The sequence below is a fragment of the Nilaparvata lugens genome, chromosome 6, assembly GCF_014356525.2.
Source record: "Nilaparvata lugens isolate BPH chromosome 6, ASM1435652v1, whole genome shotgun sequence".
NCBI lineage: Eukaryota > Metazoa > Arthropoda > Insecta > Hemiptera > Delphacidae > Nilaparvata > Nilaparvata lugens.
In genome coordinates this window covers 67,038,613-67,058,391 of record NC_052509.1, presented here as the reverse complement: position 1 = coordinate 67,058,391, position 19,779 = coordinate 67,038,613, and positions in this window count along the sequence as shown.

Here is a 19,779-nt window from a genome sequence, read left to right as displayed (position 1 = left end):
TTTTGAAAGAATCCGGGAGTGTAATTTGAAACTAAATCCAGACAAGTCGAAAATATGTTTTCAGTCTTTAAAAATTCTAGGACATCTTGTTTCAAATGAAGGATTAGCGCCATTGGCGGAGAATGTAGAATCTATAAAAAATTTTCCGGTACCCACTAAAGTCACTGAGCTAAGGAGATTTTTGGGAGCAGTGTCTTACTATCGTAAATTTATCCCATGTCTATCTAAAAGAGCATATGTGTTGACGCAGTTAACTAAGAAAGATAAAGGATTTGAGTGGTTAGAAAGTCACCAACAAGTGTTTGAGGAGTTGAAAAATTGTATTATATCGAGTCCAGTTTTAGTTCATTATTGTGATAATCGGGAAACTTTCTTATACACAGATGCATGTTCTGTAGGGATTGCTGGGTGTTTGAGTCAAAAATTAGAGGACGGTACTATCCATCCAGTTTCATTTGTTTCAAGAAGATTAACTAAGAGTGAATCAAATTGGTCGGCCACTGAGCTTGAATTATTGGCAGTCACGTATTCAGTTATGCATTTCAGATCTTGGCTTCTAAACAAACAGTTTACTGTTGTAACGGATCACTGTAGTTTACAGTATTACAGAAATATCAAGGAACCAAGTTCACGTTTAGCAAAAATGGTTACTAAATTGGTTCAGTTTGATTTCAATATTCATTATCAACCAGGCAAGACATTACAATTGGTTGACGCTTTGTCTAGGGCGCCAGGGGAAAAGGTTATTGAGAACGATTTTTTTGAATTCTCTTTTGTCATTACGAGCGAAGAAATAACTTCTCTACAGAATCAACTTATTAGAGATGATGCGCAAGAATCCGCTAACATGATTACTAGTATAAATATAGGATTATTGCAAAAACAGGATCCGTTTTTGAAAAAGATATATGACGCTTTGTTGGATTTAGAGTCAGCGGAGAGAACTATTGCACGAAAAGCTAGAAATTATGTTTTAAGAGATGACATATTGTACTACAAGGAAGCACAGGTCAAAAGCGCAGCCTTATTTTTGTTGGTCGTTCCTGAGAGTTTGGTGACAACTGTATTGAAACAATATCATGATTCTTTGCAGTTCGGGGGACATTTAGGGATAGATAAAACGTTGTCTAAAATCAAGGATAGGTATTATTGGCCTACTGTCAGGAAAGATGTAGTTGAGTATGTGAAATCATGTGAAGTTTGTCAAAAGGCAAAGGTGTCGAGGTTGAAACCGGCTGGATTTTTGAAACCTATAACAATTTCAGGTGAGCCTTTTCATACAATCTGTATAGATGCAGTTGGTCCATTATCGAAAAGTAATAATTGCCAGTATATTTTGGTAGCGGTAGATAGGACGACGAGATTCGCATTCTGTAAACCAGTGCACGCTGTTGATGCTAAGAATACTGCTAAGTTCATTTTAGATTTTGCGTCTTTATATGGATTACCTAAAGTTATTCACACGGATAATGGGTCAAATTTTCGAGCTGAAATTTTCAAGGATTTTTGTGTATCATTGGGAGTAGAGCAGAAGTTCGGTTCTGCTTATATGCCTTCCACTCAGGGTGTAACAGAGCGGTATAATGACACTTTAGTAACTATGTTGCGATGTTACGTATCTGGTGATCAGTCTAATTGGGCGAGCTGTATTAGGCATGTATGTTTTTCTTATAATATAGCAGTTCAAGATTCAATTGGGTTTTCGCCGTATTACTTGGTGTTTGGATTCGTTCCTAGAAGTCCTGTGGATATTGCTTTCCTTCCTTCTTCTATTTGTAGGGATAGGTTAGAGGAGTTAAAATCGTTAGCAAAGGTCCGTGAGAGATTACCGGAGATATTAAGAGAAGTGCAGGAAAAACAAAAAGATAGTTTTGATAAAAGACATAGATTAGTAGCTTTCAATAAAGGAGATAAAGTTCTAGTTTCGTATCCTAGGTATCAGGCTGATACTTGTAAAAAATTCAATAATCCTTTTCATGGGCCTTTTGTGGTATCAAGGAAGTTATCTGATTTAAACTATGAAGTGTTATTAGAAAAGCGGGGAAAGATTGTTCCAGAAATTATTCATGTAAGGAGAATGAAACTTTTTCATGAACGAAAGTCATAGCAAGGTGTGGAAAAGTGGAAAAAGTTTTATTTCAATCATTATACCATAATAATGTCGTCTGTAATCTAGATATTGAGTTTTTTTTTCGTTGGGATGATAGTCATGTGACAGGTGAATTAAATTTTGGGATTTTATGATTTTTTTTCACTGAGCTTGTAGGTAGTGATAATTTCAATCGTTTATGTCCAATAAAATTTTTCGATTAGGGCAGTAGTTTTCGAGTTAGGTATTTTCAATAATTTTCAAAAATTTTCTTTTTGGGGTTTTGTGATTTTTTTCTTCATATAAAGTTTTGTTTTAGTATTTTGAAACATATTCTGGAAATTCAATGTAATTCACCGAACGAATCTGTTGTGAAGGAAGTTTTTCAAACGACGATTTTGATAGCGTTCGATATTGATTGACTTCTACTAAATTTTTGCTCTATTGGCTGCCAAGAGGCAAAATTATCGAAAAATTCAGAAATCTCCAGTTCATGGAAAACAATTTTGTGAATTTTCGATTTTTTTTTTCGGGAATCTTATTTTTTAGGATGAGTACATTCAACTTTGTTCTGTGGAAAATTTTGTTTAGAGCAAAGGGTTTTGAGGTTTTTCATTTTATAGTTTTGGCCCTTTGGATTTTATATTTCATTATATTAAGGTTATGAATAAGTTTTATTGAAATATTTTCAAGGGTTATTAAAGGTAGATATTTTGTTGATAGAATTCATGAATTGAATATTTGAATTTGTTGTCATAAGGTGTTGATATTTAAGGTTTAATGGTGATAGTCATTTTTTTAAGTCATATTTTTTTGAAGTTATGCGCTATATTAAAGTCCCTACGAGAATTTTTGTAAATATTATTCGTAATTATTTATCATTTCATCATTGTTTATCAGAATTGATTATAATATTTATGGATTTATCTTCCAGTGGTTGAATAATAGGATTATATTTTATTTTTTTGATCTGTTTTCGATGGGGTCTTATGATTCAAGCCTATAATTATAAGTCCTCGTAAAATTTTATTAAAATATTATTACTGATTATTGTTGCTGGAGGTGAAGTCCATATTTTTCAATGGTAATATAGACCAAACTTATTGTCCATGGGTTATAATAAACGGTTATAGGGGAATTTTTTAGCTATGGATAGCACAGTTTCAGTTTTATACGTTTATATCTTTGAATTGAATTTCGTTTTATAATTTTTTCTCAGTATAAACTAATGATTACTATATTCTTGATTATATTTCATGATAATATTTGAGTTTCATTGTGTCATGGTTCTAATATTAATGGTTTTGAGTAGAAAAGTTTTTCTTTTGGCACAATAGGTTGAGTTTAGGGCTTATTATTATGGTTGAGTTTTTATTTTCAGAAGTGATTTTTGGTAATCATTGTAGAACCATGTTTTACGATATAGAATCAGTTATTATAGAAGAGGGTTTATTATTCCATGGTTACATATTTATAATTTTAGGGTACAGTTACCTATGAAAATTGGTATTTGGCTGGGTTTTACATTTAATTTCACAGTTGCATTATTGATTTTGTATTGATTTTACAGTTATGACTAACCATGTTATATTTCATAGTCATTATAATTATATCTTAGTTATTTCAAATTATGGTTATTCCAGGAAAATGAACAGGAAATATGGTTGATGGATAGTTTACCATTTTATGATAACCAAATGGTCATGTTTCATTCACATAATTACATATTCTGATTACATGTTACATTTTTGTAATATAACATTATCACTGATATAACTTTCTTTTTTTTTTTCTCGATAAATCATGGTACGTTTAATATTTGGTGCCACGAAAAAGTACAGTAATGTAATTCATTGTTTTGTTATTTTATTTTTGCGTTTGTACTGATGTGACCTACGTTCAGAAAGTGCAATTGTCACGTATTTTTGTTTAGTTGTCAATCTTGTTATTCATATCCAGGGCAAGGTCGTTCATTTGAGTGACAAACGTTGTTATTGATACTTTTAAACGTTCACTAATAGAAATTCATAATGAAGCTGTTATAAGACAATTATATTTTTGATGGATGAATATTTTATTCACTTTTATTTTGACTTGAATTTCTTTCTCAATAAAAATATAACTAGAGTATAAGTTTCTTATATTCTGATGATTTATTGTATGATTGTGATTTTGTTTTCATATGACTCATATATTGTTCTGATTTCAGAATTGTTCCAGTATATATATATATAGGCCTATGCACTTCTAATAAATTGTATCATTTCTAGGTTTCTGATTAATAATATATGCTAACCAGCCAGTCCAGTTGTTAATTGTAATATTCACGTCGAGTTTATTAATATTATTGTAAACGTTTCTCTTGATTTTTTTTTATTACGATTCATTTGCGGTTGCTTCAAGTAGAGTTTTTTTTGTTTGTAAGAGGTTCTGTTACGCATAAACATGTCAATTATGGTACATTTTGCGTCATTTCTCATTCTCACGACTTTCACGGCGCAACTGGAGGCAGTCAGGGTCTTCGCGGGAGTTTTCTACAAGGAGCTACGTCACGCTGTAGCGTATGAATCATCGGTTCCACTAACATACGAGGTAGATTTCCCGGCAGCTCAGCTCGACATCTTGCAGGCGGAAAGGGTGTTCTGGCCTAACTGTCAACAAGAGGATTGCAGTTTAGCGGATGCGGTAGAAGTTTTGTATAATTCTACAAACGGAATTCTTCGCAACAGTCATGCTGCTTTCAACTCTTCAATTCGTTTGGGAACTCAAGCTTCACGAAAGACCAGAGCGATCGATGTTGTCGGCGATTTTCTTCATTTTTGTTGCGCAGTCGCGACGGATGGGGAACTTCATAAGCTGGAATTCAACGAAAAACATGTAGCTGATCACCTCAACGCATTCCAAGGGTTGGTTGCAGACGACCACAAAGATTTAATTCGGATTTCTCGCAACTTGAGGCAGTTTGCTGGAAATTTTTCTCAGCAATTTCACGATGCGTATAGCAAATTAACAGACAGTATGAGATTATTCGTACAACAGAATGTATCGGAGGAGAAAACACTGTTCACAAACCAGTTATTAACTTACATTTTTCACCTCTACTCACATGTAAATATTTTATCACGGCAGGAATTCATAAATACTGCGAAGGAACGCTGTGATAAAAAGCTTTTACCCTTTTCGCTGGTACACCCCAATTTATTACGTTCAGATCTCTTCAGATTGGAGAAAGGATATAAGTCGAAAGGACACCAGTTAGCTATACCTCTATCGGATTTGCAGCGATATTTTGATCTTCCACTTACGACTTGCGTGGTGAAGGAGAACTCCATGGTGCTTAGTTTAAAAGTACCATTGGTCAGCATCGGCGGACAGTTTCAATTGCACAAGTATGTGAGGACACCTATGTATTTCGACGGCCAGATTTGTCAGCTTCAGCAGCAGGATTTCGTTTTGGCGCGGAGACAGGAGGACGGTGAGATTCAGGTCATCTCGGGAGATCATCTCTCTTCTTGTCGGGCACAGGACGATTTCTTATGCTATCTTCCGCGGCTGGTGCATGGAGGACATATGTCATCAAGATGTATGCATCACTTGTTTGCGGTGACAGAGCTGAAGGACATCCAACAATATTGCAGTTTAAGCTGTCGTCCAGCTAAGCAGGAGTTGGAGATCGTCGAATTTTCGCCTTCGGAGTATATCGTCGCGAATATACAGGCCAACACTACAGTCACTTGCGAGGGAGGTTCGTTTCATCATCTTCAACCTATTCCGGGAGCAATGTATGTGGTTTTACCCTGTCATTGCGAGATTTCGGTCGGCGGGAGAATAATGGTGAGAAAGACTTTTCCATGTGACGCAAATGTTGATAAACAACCTCAGGTTCTCCATTACTTACCTTTGCATTGGGTTAAGTTTAATTCGTTGAAAATTGATGTTTTGCAACCGCATTTCAATCCTAATTTTGTTAATTTTAGCGAAATTTTAAAAACTGATATAGATATAAAGGTTCCGGAATTTACAGTTCAAGACGTAATATCGTCAGATATATTTCACAAAGTAGATCTTCCAAATTCTTGGGGAGATGTTGTAAATTCCTCTAGTTTTGTTTTTTATATATTATTTGGCTGGTTAGGGTTTTTAACTTTATTCTGTGCATATTTAGGCATCAAGTTGTATGTGTGTAAATTATCTGCTGTAACGGTAGCACAACCCAAGATACATATAATCGATAGTTAGGAGTTATATAGTTACTTTTTGATGGATTAACTGTTTTATTGTTTTTTTTTCTTGACTATAATTATAGTTATGAGTCATAATGTACTTATAAAGTTTTTTTTTTTTTTCTCGATTTTTATTGCAGCTTTTGAAGTAGTTCAATGTTGATTCACAAATAAATTATTGTCAATTGAGATTTTCTTTTCATAATAAGTTGAATATTCATGTATATTAATGTGTATAATATTGGAAGTTAGTTTCATATATAATCAATGTTATTGTGCAGCATAGTTTCATTTTGAATTTGATTTGAATGTTTGTAATTTAGTTTGAGTAACCTACCTTTCTATGTAAAAGTTTGATTTCAATGTATAGTAGCATTATCAAGTCAATCAGGCACACGTTTGTTTCCGGAGTATATTATTTTGTTTAATCATTATTATTATTTTTTTTTTTTTGTTCCCCTCTTGACTACAGACTCAGGGACGAGTCTTTCAGCGGGATGGGTGATGTGTCACCTGGTCATATGGGACATATATATGATTCATATATTTATCTCATATTGATCAGGATTTTAGAGTTTTATTTTACGAAAAGTTTAATGAACGGTGTTTCTGCCTTTGAACAGTTTTGTCATCGACAGAAAGATTGTTTATTTCACTTGTTATCAAAATTATTGTAGTTTCTCTTTTGTTTTTGAAAACAAACGTGCTCGGCTTGTGCGACTGATAAAAATATGTATTTGAAATGGCTTCATGTTGGCATTGACTGAGTTATATATTAATACCCAAAAATTTTACTAGTGGTGTGTGAGCTCGTTCGTTAGGACTGAGAGTAAAAGTCCGGCTGTTCTGGTGAAGGGGATAGATTTTATTCTTGTTTTATAATACAGTTTTCCTGTCACAGTTCGGGCAGTTTAAAGAGAATTGTATTATTGAAGAAGAAGGGATCTGAACCCACTTCATTAGATCAGTTTTTTATTTATTTTTCATTATTAATTAACGTCGCGATTAACCAGTGGATGCCAAATTGGGGGCCATTATCATAAAGGTAGGTGACTACTGAGTCATTGTTTTAAAATTTCCATATTCACAACAAATTTAATCTTCACTAGCAGCCAAGCGAGTAGCCCTTGAAAATATTCATATTTTTATTGTTATTTCATAATTTATAATTATAATTCTAATTTTTGTACAAATAATTTATTGTTTTGTTTTAATTATCAAAACCAGTACGATCATTTCTTGTTTTCATTTCCCCACCTTACATACTCGGTGTAGGCACATATTGCTTACATATTTGATGGAGGTTTATCCTGCCGTCCAGATCTTGTTTACAGTGTGTGTGTGTGTGTGTGTGTGTGTGTGTGTGTGTGTGTGTGTGTGTGGTGTGTGTGTGTGTGTGTGTGTGTGTGGTGTGTGTGGTGTGTGTGTGTGTGTGTGTGTGTGTGTGTGGTGTGTGTGGTGTGTGTGTGTGTGGTGTGTGTGTGTGTGTGTGTGTGTGTGTGTGTGTGTATGTGTGTGTGTATGTCTGGGAACACGATAACTCCATTCCTAATTAACCGATTGACTTGAAATTTTAAATTTAAGGTCCTTATACCATGAGGACCCGACAATAAGAAATTCAAAAAAATTCAATTCAAGATGGCAGAAAAAATGGCGGATAATTACTAAAAAACCATGTTTTTCACATTTTTCTCGAAAATGGCTCTAACGATTTTCTTCAAATTTATACCATGGATAGCTATTTATAAGCCCTATCAACTGGCATAAGTCTCATTTCAGGGAAAATTTCAGGAGCTCCGTAATATTCTTGAGAAAAATGGCGGATTATGACTAAAAAACTATGTTTTTCACGGTTTTCTCGAAAACGGCTCCAACGATTTCCTTCAAATTTATACCATGGATAGCTATTCATAAGCCCTATCAACTGGCATGAGTCTCATTTCTGGGAAAATTCCAGGAGCTCCTTAATATTCTTGAGAAAAATGGCGGATAATGACTAAAAAGCCATGTTTTTCACGGCTTTCTCGAAAACGGCTCTAACGATTTTCTTCAAATTTATACCATGGATAGCTATTTATAAGCCCTATCAACTGGCATAAGTCTCATTTCAGGGAAAATTTCAGGAGCTCCGTAATAATCTTGAGAAAAATGGCGGATTATGACTAAAAAACCATGTTTTTCACGGTTTTCTCGAAAACGGCTCCAACGATTTCCTCCAAATTTATACCTTGGATAGCTATTCATAAGCCCTATCAACTGGCATGAGTCTCATTTCTGGGAAAATTCCAGGAGCTCCTTAATATTCTTGAGAAAAATGGCGGATAATGACTAAAAAGCCATGTTTTTCACGGCTTTCTCGAAAACGGCTCTAACGATTTTCTTCAAATTTATACCATGGATAGCTATTTATAAGCCCTATCAACTGGCATAAGTCTCATTTCAGGGAAAATTTCAGGAGCTCCGTAATAGTCTTGAGAAAAATGGCGGATTATGACTAAAAAACCATGTTTTTCACGGTTTTCTCGAAAACGGCTCCAACGATTTCCTTCAAATTTATACCTTGGATAGCTATTCATAAGCCCTATCAACTGGCATGAGTCTCATTTCTGGGAAAATTCCAGGAGCTCCTTAATATTCTTGAGAAAAATGGCGGATAATGACTAAAAAGCCATGTTTTTCACGGCTTTCTCGAAAACGGCTCTAACGATTTTCTTCAAATTTATACCATGGATAGCTATTTATAAGCCCTATCAACTGGCATAAGTCTCATTTCAGGGAAAATTTCAGGAGCTCCGTAATTAGGGATGTCAAACCCGGGACTGATTTCCAATCCCGGTATTTCGGGATTATCCTATATCAATCCCGGGATCCCGGGACTGATCCGGGATTGGCAAAAATCAGTTTAATTCATTTTTCACCAATTGTTCCTCCTCAATTACATGTTCAGTAACAGTGTGTGTAGATGAAAAAGGGCCGATTAAAGAGGGAGAGGCTATTATTAAAATGAAAAAAAAAATACTTGGGAATAATAATAAAATTGAACATTCTATTTCTATAAATGTTTTCAAGATTAGGAGTAACTGTTATATTCCATGTCCTACCTTAAATTTGCTGTATCCTAGATGATAGTGAGAACTGAGGAAAGCAAGATAACTCATCAGAGTCTTTTTTATGTAGAACAAGAGCATTTCTATCCTACATCAGGACGGGATAGAGCTCACACTTTAATTACGTCAAATACTGTAAAGTGAATTAATATCACTTGAATTAATAATATCAATAGTAAAATAGAACACTTTTTGTAAGACCATAACGCCATACAACCAAACCATAACGCCATACCGACCAAACAACGCGAAAGCTGAACCACTACACTACTAAATGAAATTTCGAAGAGCAAACTAAAATATTTACTTGAACTAGATATTCTACTTATAATAGAGAAAGATAAGAGGAATAATTAGACAGAGAGTGAATCGTTTAGTGCTTTTTTATTTCTGATTTCTGAAGTCTTTTCAAAATTCCGAATGCATTTCAAGGGAATGCCATCAGCACTATTGCAAATATTGCACCGTCTAGACTGGTAATTATGGTGCTGTGTAAACAAGTTTAGAGACATAACAACCATTCTGCCAATTATGCGAACTGATAATGCGAATTCTATTAAGCCAATAAAGAGTACAGTATACAATCAATATTATGTATATGAAACTGTAGGCTGTGCCTGTACAATGGATTAGTCAAACTCTTAGAACAATAAATTAGTTATAAAAACTCATATTCATCACCGTAAATGAATTCAATATTGAATTGTTTTTTGGAAAAATATGATTCACAATTTCAGGTTTACAATCCCGAAAATCCCGGGATTGACGCTGAAAAATCCCGGGATTGTTAGGTATTAAAAATGGACCGGGATCCCGGGATTCGGGATCCCGGGATCCCGGGATTGACATCTCTATCCGTAATATTCTTGAGAAAAATGGCGGATTATGACTAAAAAACCATGTTTTTCACGGTTTTCTCGAAAACGGCTCCAACGATTTCCTTCAAATTTATACCTTGGATAGCTATTCATAAGCCCTATCAACTGGCATAAGTCTCATTTCAGGGAAAATTTCAGGAGCTCCGTAATTAGGGATGTCAAACCCGGGACTGATTTCCAATCCCGGTATTTCGGGATTATCCTATATCAATCCCGGGATCCCGGGACTGATCCCGGGATTGGCAAAAATCAGTTTAATTCATTTTTCACCAATTGTTCCTCCTCAATTACATGTTCAGTAACAGTGTGTGTAGATGAAAAAGGGCCGATTAAAGAGGGAGAGGCTATTATTAAAATGAAAAAAAAAATACTTGGGAATAATAATAAAATTGAACATTCTATTTCTATAAATGTTTTCAAGATTAGGAGTAACTGTTATATTCCATGTCCTACCTTAAATTTGCTGTATCCTAGATGATAGTGAGAACTGAGGAAAGCAAGATAACTCATCAGAGTCTTTTTTATGTAGAACAAGAGCATTTCTATCCTACATCAGGACGGGATAGAGCTCACACTTTAATTACGTCAAATACTGTAAAGTGAATTAATATCACTTGAATTAATAATATCAATAGTAAAATAGAACACTTTTTGTAAGACCATAACGCCATACAACCAAACCATAACGCCATACCGACCAAACAACGCGAAAGCTGAACCACTACACTACTAAATGAAATTTCGAAGAGCAAACTAAAATATTTACTTGAACTAGATATTCTACTTATAATAGAGAAAGATAAGAGGAATAATTAGACAGAGAGTGAATCGTTTAGTGCTTTTTTATTTCTGATTTCTGAAGTCTTTTCAAAATTCCGAATGCATTTCAAGGGAATGCCATCAGCACTATTGCAAATATTGCACCGTCTAGACTGGTAATTATGGTGCTGTGTAAACAAGTTTAGAGACATAACAACCATTCTGCCAATTATGCGAACTGATAATGCGAATTCTATTAAGCCAATAAAGAGTACAGTATACAATCAATATTATGTATATGAAACTGTAGGCTGTGCCTGTACAATGGATTAGTCAAACTCTTAGAACAATAAATTAGTTATAAAAACTCATATTCATCACCGTAAATGAATTCAATATTGAATTGTTTTTTGGAAAAATATGATTCACAATTTCAGGTTTACAATCCCGAAAATCCCGGGATTGACGCTGAAAAATCCCGGGATTGTTAGGTATTAAAAATGGACCGGGATCCCGGGATTCGGGATCCCGGGATCCCGGGATTGACATCTCTATCCGTAATATTCTTGAGAAAAATGGCGGATTATGACTAAAAAACCATGTTTTTCACGGTTTTCTCGAAAACGGCTCCAACGATTTCCTTCAAATTTATACCTTGGATAGCTATTCATAAGCCCTATCAACTGACATGAGTCTCATTTCTGGGAAAATTCCAGGAACTCCTTAATATTCTTGAGAAAAATGGCGGATAATGACTAAAAAGCCATGTTTTTCACGGCTTTCTCGAAAACGGCTCTAACGATTCTCTGCAAATTTATACCATGGATAGCTATTTATAAGCCCTATCAACTGACATGAGTCTCATTTCTGAGAAAATTGCAGGAGCTCCGTAATATTCTTGAGGAAAATGACAGTTACTAAAAAACCATGTTTTTCACGATTTTCTCAAAAACGGCTCTAACGATTTTTTTCAAATCTATACCCTGTATAGTTATTTATTAGCTCTATCAACTGACATGAGTCTTTTTCCTGGGGTACTAATGGGGGGTCCACCCAATCCTTGAGAAATGGACTTTGTAACCTCCTTCTCGTGCATGAGATAGGTAGGTACACGGTTTTTACTTTTTCTTCTTCCATATAGCCTACCGTGGGTACGGTAGGTAGAGCAGTTTATAAAAAGAACACAGTCATAGTCAAGATATTTCATCTGTAGAACAGCTGTTTTGACGAATTTAAAAAAAAAATCTTCGAATTTCACAATTTACATAAAGGAAAAAGTACTCTGAAAACAATTGTATATACACATATATACAGTAGTCTGATCGTAGTTGCAAATATGTTGCCGTCAATCGTCATTATGTTATTCCCCTAAATTATTCTCGTTTGATAATGAGGCTTATAGTTCAATGAGCAAGGGAAGTTGTGTGAGTGTACCACACCAGATTTTTATATTTGGTTATTTATATTTATTTATATATGGTTAATTATGTTCAACGGATCTCGAAAACGGCTCTAACGATTTTCACGAAATTTGGAACATAGTAGGTTTATTATGGTATAAAAATTCGATTGCACTTGGTCTCATCCTTGGTAAAAATCGCTGAATGACATTAAAAGGATAATTCATCCTTGACTGAAACATCTGTTGATAGTAAAAAAAGTGAGTGGGCGACTGAGTATTTTAGAGAATTGTGCTCTGTTTATCAACTAGTAGTTCTGTGAACAGTAGACCTCGCGCTCAGTAAATTACATTGACATGTTGTTATGCTTTCTCAAAAATTATTAAATAATTTATCAATTTATGTCTAGAAAAAATCCATAAATAAACATAGAGCTTTCTGTCCTATCGTACCGTGACGTGTCGTCCCGGAATGTGAGTGTGAGCGCTGTTATCAGGTCTGGATGTAACTGTCTACAACGTTGATGGAAAAATACATTTTCAAGATGTTCGATGTTTTTGAATGGGTAGTACCTAAGTATTATATAGTCTACTAGACAGCTGATTCATGATGAATAATTCTATAGTCTGATTTTACTCTAATATTGGCGTATGAAGGAGGCTTCTTTTTCCTTTTATATTATCCTTGAAATGCAAAATTTCTAAAAACCTTGTATATATGTCGACGCGCAATTAAAAAAGGACCTGTCAAATACCTGTCAAATTTCATGAAAATCTATTACCGCGTTTCGCCGTAAATGTGCAACATATAAACATTTGAACATTAAAAAATTTAAACATTAAGAGAAATGCTAAACCGTCGACTTGAATCTTAGACCTCACTTTACTCGGTCAATACTTTTTTAAATTATTGTAAATATTGACTTGGCCTGTACTTTCTTGTATTGTTTATGGCTTAATAAATATCTTTATCTTTATCTTTATCTAATAAATAAAAATAACGAGCGAAGCTCGGTGCCCCGATATTTGTAGAATTAATTCAGCATACAAGCTACTTTCATTATCACCCCTAAAATTCGAATTCTTCATACTTATCATTAGATTGTAGATTCTGTAATATTGTAGAATCTATTCAGCGTCTACTTATCATAAGAAACAACCTTAAGGAACAATCAAGCTTGTAAAAGCTCAAAGGCGTGAAATAGTGAACTGTATCTAATAATAAAATGTATTGACGTGAGCCAAGAGCTCACTCACTATCCGTCCCTGGGGGAGCCTTGACAGTAAGCTGAGCGAATTCTTGCCACCTTCAAAATAAAAGGCCTGCTGCATTATTGAAGAATTCTCTGTTGAGTGAGGTAATCATCTCAGGCGAAAAAAGGTCCCTACTAAAAGGTCTACTCAGGGAATTTTTCCTATAGTAAGGTGGACGTTATAATATGGCAGTATTTGATAAACATAAGTGTTGTTACCCTTGTCTATCATCCTATCAATACCTTCATTCTAATACCACGTATGTACAGAAAAGCACATTTTTCAGGAGGGCCGAAAAACTGATTTTAGCAATTATTATTATAATTTCCCATGTGAAAAGCTACAATTATGGATAATAGTACATTTTTTGAACTTTTTCTCACAAATAAATCTTCAAATGATTATCCTACAAATTTTTAAATCACATACGTGGTATTAGAACTGCAAAACAGCTCTGATACATGTTATTTCCTGCATAGGCTCATACAATAACAATGCATTCATTTATGAAATTCATAATTACAATAATTCTATAAGAGTTGACTTAGGATTTTTATTCAGAAACAAAGTTGAGACAAATAATTATTTGAATAGAAATATATTTTTTACAACTTGACTCAAGAAATTATTATCTTTATTAGCTTATTTCATATGAAAATTTCAGTGCTCCACTTTTTAATTTTTCTAATTTACTTCTTCTTACGTTTTTCATTCTCTGTTAGTTTATGTGGAAGATTATCGTAAAAGCTATGAAAGTCAATTGGTATCATGCTTTTCAATTCTTGAAGGTGTTTCCATTTGGAAAGTGGGATAGGAATTGGACCCTCATACAATGCTGGAGCTTCTGCATCATTCCTCACTTTGGAAGGTCTTCTTGGCAAATTTTGACAATCATCATTGAAATTCAATTTATAGAATACAATCCCATTTTGATATTTCAGGCTGACTATATCAACAACTACAGAATCACCTGTTCTTTTCCCTGGCCGCAGTGAATCATAATATTGGAGGTCTTTTGTTGAGTAATTTTTAAAAAAATCATAGGTAAAATATTTCACTCCATAAGGAAATGGTTTTTTCCTTGCTTCTTTACTAGTAGTGATATAATCTGCAGGCACAAAAATGTCTTTATTTTTCACTTTTCGCTCAATACAAGCGTGCACTGAGTCGCATTCCATGGTTGTGTGCCCCTTCGTTAGAAACTTTTGCTCTATTTTAATCCCATATTTGATTGAAAAGTGCAGGAGAGTATTCGCAAGGGTTATTTTCCGATTTTGATAAGTGCTACCGTCGCTGTAGATTACAATTGGCCGTTTTACATCCAAGCAGTGTTCTTGCAAGTAGTCAATGAGGCATGATGCAAAAGAGGATGCAACAAGATCAGCTTGCCATTTCATTCCACCAATAGGTTGTGCACTGGTGTGACTTGACATTATAAACTGGAAAATTATGTGAGCAAAGTTCTGTTTCATAATAGAATGCATTAGCTTTTGTCAGTGGAGAAAGTTTCACAGCTTGTAATTCCATTGTAATTAGATAGCAATTATGACGTTATTCTTTATATTCAAATAACGATTAGCCTCCTGCTTGGCATCAGTCGGTAGAGCATGAAATATTTGATATAATTATAAAAATTAGGTCGTGGTTTTTTAATAGGACATAGTCTCATAAAAATCTTTATAGGCCCAGGTATGAGCTTCCCCTATAACTCTTGTAATTCATTAAAAAATAAATATATATATATATATGATACTTATCCTATAGTGTTGAGGAATTAAAATAAATTGCACACCATAAACAATTTGATACATATATTAACAAATATTGCAAAAAATAGATCAAGGCAAAAAATATAAAGAGCGATAAAAATATATAATATAAAAATAGAACAATAATTGAAATCAGTAAAATATCACAGGCTAAACATTATACTCTAAATTTATAGCACGAAACGTTACCATGTGCTTTTATTTTTAAATCATATGCATCCTTTTGCATGTAGCTGCGATATAAGCTTGCTAATACTTGTCGACTTGGACAATTCTATTAAAAATAGGTTCCTTAAAATCAACTTGATGAATTGGCAACCAATGATCCAAATATATATATTAAATTCTCTAGTATCTAGTAGATTTCTTTGTAATAAATATATATTTTATCTCAGGGTGCAAGATTCGGCACCTGATGGAATAAGTAGAGCAATTCATCTAGTGAATCAGAGCTACAACAAACTATCGCGAATTATTGTAAAAATTAAAGATCATATGAATATGTATTAATAGCCTAGATTTTATACTTCTTTGATTTATTAGAATTTTCTGAAATGTACTGATTCATTATTCCTTTAATAAAATACCTTTAATACTATATTTACTTGTGCAAGTATTTTTTATTAAATTCTTAATTTATAAGAAAACCCTTTCGACGAGCTAGCTTTGATTATTAGATAAATTCGAAGCACTAAGGGCGCCCATCACTAATTCAATTTTCTCACTCACGTGTCGAAATCTTCTTATGAGCCGCTGATGTCGATCCAACTCCTGGTGGTCCTGGACTATGGTAGCCGGAATCGTCTCTTCCAAGGGGTTACAAAAATTATTTAAAATTGAAAATGACTTCTGCTTTATAAGAGCATCACAAAGTCTCATAAGAAATTTAATAATTCAAACTAACTTTAGCTTTTACAAGTTATAGCAAGGTATTACGCTCTAAAATATTTAGGGTCCTCTCATGGTGGCATTTGGCAGGCGAGTGATGGTTCTCCTTTCTCAATTTTACAATTCTTACTTCCGACTTTCAAATTTACATAAAATTTGAATATCCTAGTCCTCCGCCATTTAAGGTTCAAATAGGCCATACTAAAATATTAAATTATTACTTATGTTGTATGTTTAATAATTTCTTTGCCTTCGGGCCATATCCATAACATAGACTATATAACAATTTTACACAAATTCTAATCATTTGTAGAAATATATATATAAATATTTTTGAATTGGCATACTATTGCCGCCTATTAACTGCCATTATGTGATTGGTGCATGCAAATTGTTTCAGTATTCATGCGCTTGGTAACCTCCTATTTCCTGGATACATTTAATTATTTTTATTAGGTTTTTTAAGTATGCTCTCTACATGCTAGTTAATATTCTATATACTACTATTTATTTCATGCTTCCTAATAGTTAGCCACGTGACCTTTTGTCCTTTCAAATTGCATACCGTTTTGCTGCAATAGATCTCTGCCAAGGGGTTTGGTCAGATTCTACGTTGCATGGCTCGGTCGATTGTTAGGTCGCCGATCACTGAATGTTTATACCTAACCTCAATCTTCAAAATTTTATATAATATATTATATATTAGCAAAAAATTATTTCAATTCCTTTTAGGCTATTGTACCGTTTAGCCAGAACAAGCTGATGTTATCTAATCTTTATGTTATCTCCTTGGCGATATTAGCCAGTTACTTTACTCAGACCTATTAGTAGGTACTTCAGCTAGGGATTTCTATATCTACCCAAATTTCAAATAAATATGTTACACAATATTAATCTATAAGTAGCCTAATTGAATCAAAGACGCCAAGCAAAACCGTAGGCTTCTGACTTGTATTGAAAAACTATTTTATCAAAAACCATTTGCGGTTATGTTTATGTTCGTACAACAATGATTTATAGTTCCTCATTTGAATTTTAGTATTTGTTTGACATAAACCGTATAGGGCCTACATAACACATTTGGTAAGGTCTTAAACATAGGTTTATAATGAATCTGCACTCAACTTGCTTGTACATGAATTGTAACATTAGGGCAAACAGTGTCTTACCAAAACTATTTGAATTATCCTAATAGTCTTTTTTCATAATCCATGGATTATAAGAATATTAATAAAATATCAAACATACGGATACGTTTGAGATTGATTTAAAATCGTGAATGCTGAAAATTCTGATACCTAAATTAGGCCTAGTAGCATACTTTAATGTGAATCAATTAATAAATAATATTATAGGTATGAGTAAATTCTTACCTTAGAATTTGAGACCATTATCATAATCTTCTCAGTTCTTGAATTCCTGAACATTTCTGAAGACGATCACAGAAGATTATGCCTGATTATTAGTCTTCAAGAAAGATAGCAAAACAAGAATGTAGGTAAACAACGCATGCTTCTATTACTTGAATTTGCTATAGTGCGGTCCACGTTATAATGGCAGTGGATAAAGATAAAAGAATAGCGATGCCGATTCTCTGCATTAATTAATTATATTTCTACACTGTCAAAAACATAATTGGCATCGTTGTGGACCTGGAAAAGGATAGTACCACCGGCTTTGTCGAATGATAGCAAAATAAAAGTTGATCAAATACTGTCATTATAACATGGACCTTACTATAGGTTAGCTTCTTATACGTGGTATTCGCGTGGTAAGGCTTGTATCATCTTCATATACTGAGGTGGACGCTACAATGGCAGTATTTGATTAACAATTAGTGTTTCTATCCTTGTCTATCATCCTTGTATCATCTTCATATAGTGAGGTCCACGCTACAATGGCAGTATTTGATTCACATTGATGTTGCTACCCTACTTGTCTATCATTCGACAAAGCAGATAGCACCACCCTTTTCTAGCTCCACAACGTTGCCATAGATCGTTATTTTAACAATGTAAGAATATAATTAACAAGATATTTAATAGTGAATGTAATGTTAACGTGGAAATATTATTCACATAATTTCTAATTGGTCTATATACTCATTTGTTTGGACTTAAGTACTTTACTAAATCATTTGAGGTAATTTATAAATCATTTTCAATCATTGGTCTTCAATGACGTTTCATGGAGAATTAAAAGTAATTGGAAAGTACTTTAAAATGATTTAACTCGCCCTAAAAAGAGGTGACAAATTTGAAATCACTGGCAATTCAGTTTCCTTGCTGCTTGGGGAGTGTGAATAGTTTCATTAAAATTCATAGGGATAATATTCTCACTGCTCTGACACATCTCCTGATACGTTCTGGTATAGCTTGGGAATATTATTTCAATTCTAATAGGACAATTAAATTTATACTACAGTGAGGTCCACATATTATGATGGCAGTGGAGAAAGATAGGGAAACGACGTTGCCGATCCTCTGTCTTGTCAATGCCTTCTATAGACGGTAGCTGATGTACGGTAGCCTAGTATCATAGAGAAAGGATAAGTGTAAGTTCATTGTACTTGTTTATATTTGTATTTGTACTTTTTGTATTTGTTTGTATCTGGTAATATTAACTGTTCATTCTCGTTTAAAATAATCAATTATATTTTAGTAAAGCAAGAAATTATATATTTCAATAATTTAATTATAAATTTTCATAAATAAAATTGAATATTTCTTCAATTATACATTGTTAAAAGACGATCTGGCAACAGAGCAAAACGAGAAAGAGTTAGCGCTATCTGCTTTGTTGAATGCTAGACAAGGATAGCAATGCCATTGCTAATCAAGCACTGCCATTATAACGTGGACCTCACTGTAGCTTGGCTGGACTAAGTGGGAATAGTTATATTAGAATTCATAGGAATAATATTCTCAAACGTTTCAAAAACGTTCACTAGTACTGATGTGTTGATAACGTGGAAATATTTTTGATACTGATCTAAGTAGGTACTGATATAATATAGTATATACTGTAGTTATCACATCAGTACGAATAATAATATAGTACTACCGTAATAATAGAAATGTGGGAGCCCCCCAGATTAATAAAGTAACATCACCTACTTGAAATTTTCTCAATTCCATACTGAAATGAAAAAAAAATCTGGTGTGGCGCACTCACTCAACTTTCCTTGCCGTTATGGAAATTTATCACCTGACGCTAGTGTTCACGCGCATCTCAAGTCTACTATTTAAAGATCCAAGCCAGCTGGTGACAGGACAATACCGCTGGAGACACACAAAGTCTCTTATCTCTTCGTAGTGGATGATTTAATAGAATCAACAGTTGCCAACAGTTTGCAATTGAAATGAAAACATTTTCTCGAATTTCGAGCTTATTTTGAATTTTAGTTGAAAATC